The sequence below is a fragment of the Triticum aestivum genome, chromosome 3A, assembly GCF_018294505.1.
Source record: "Triticum aestivum cultivar Chinese Spring chromosome 3A, IWGSC CS RefSeq v2.1, whole genome shotgun sequence".
Taxonomy (NCBI): domain Eukaryota; kingdom Viridiplantae; phylum Streptophyta; class Magnoliopsida; order Poales; family Poaceae; genus Triticum; species Triticum aestivum.
Window position 1 is genome coordinate 75,777,322 of NC_057800.1, and position 965 is coordinate 75,778,286.

Genomic DNA, 965 nt, shown 5'->3' on the forward strand with positions numbered 1-965 from the left:
ATTGACTTTTGCGAAACAAAAAGACACTGTATTATGGGATAGAGATGGTATAAATGAAGAAACACACGAAGTCACCCGTTTGAAACAAAAGATTTTACAATTATCGTAGGAATGTAACTCTATAAGAAAACTCCCTATGGTGTGCTTTGAATTATACTCCCTCCTCATAATGTAAGGCTTTTTTGACACTACACTACATTATGAGACGGAGGAAGTAGTATTGTAAATGATTTGAGCAAGAAGAGTGATGATGCGCTCGCGTCGGCCACCAACACATTTGCTATGTGTCCTCATGGGCCCCACATGGCGCTCTCCCCTCTGCCACATCCTCCTCATGTTTGTTTTGTCCTCACATTTTCTTTCTCCCCAGCCCGAGGGCGCACACACCAATCCTCGTCGATCAACCACCATTTTGCAAGCAAGCTTGTCGTTGTTGCCATCGTGTGTTGCCGTTGGACCACCACGCCACTAAGCTATTGCACACCTCAAACAACGGTGTTGTAAGGCTACTTTCATGCATCTATGGCCTCCCCATGGTTCTTCTTAGATGTTGCAAAGGTGCAACTAAGAGAGGTAAAGGATCCTGGCAATGAGGAAGAGGGGGGGAGGGGGGACGCTGTTGTTGCAAGGGGGTACCGGTTGTGCAAGGCCCATTCAACGATGCCACTACTACAAGGGGGACACTTGCCGGTGCTGCAAGGCTAGGGGCCGATTGTTGCAAGCTTGAGTTTGTCGTCCCTCGTTGCTGGAAGATTGTCGTTGTGAGTCGGGATGCATGTTCCTACGGGCGCTCGGTGGATCCTATGAGCTGGCACCACTGCTGCAAAGACGAGTTGCCCCTATAAAGCTCACCAGCATAGGTGCAAGAGGTCCTCCGCTATTGCAACTATTTGCTTCCTTGGTGGCAAACACACGTCAAGGCAGAGCGGCGTCCAACGCCTAAGGGTTCACATAAGCGTGTTAGG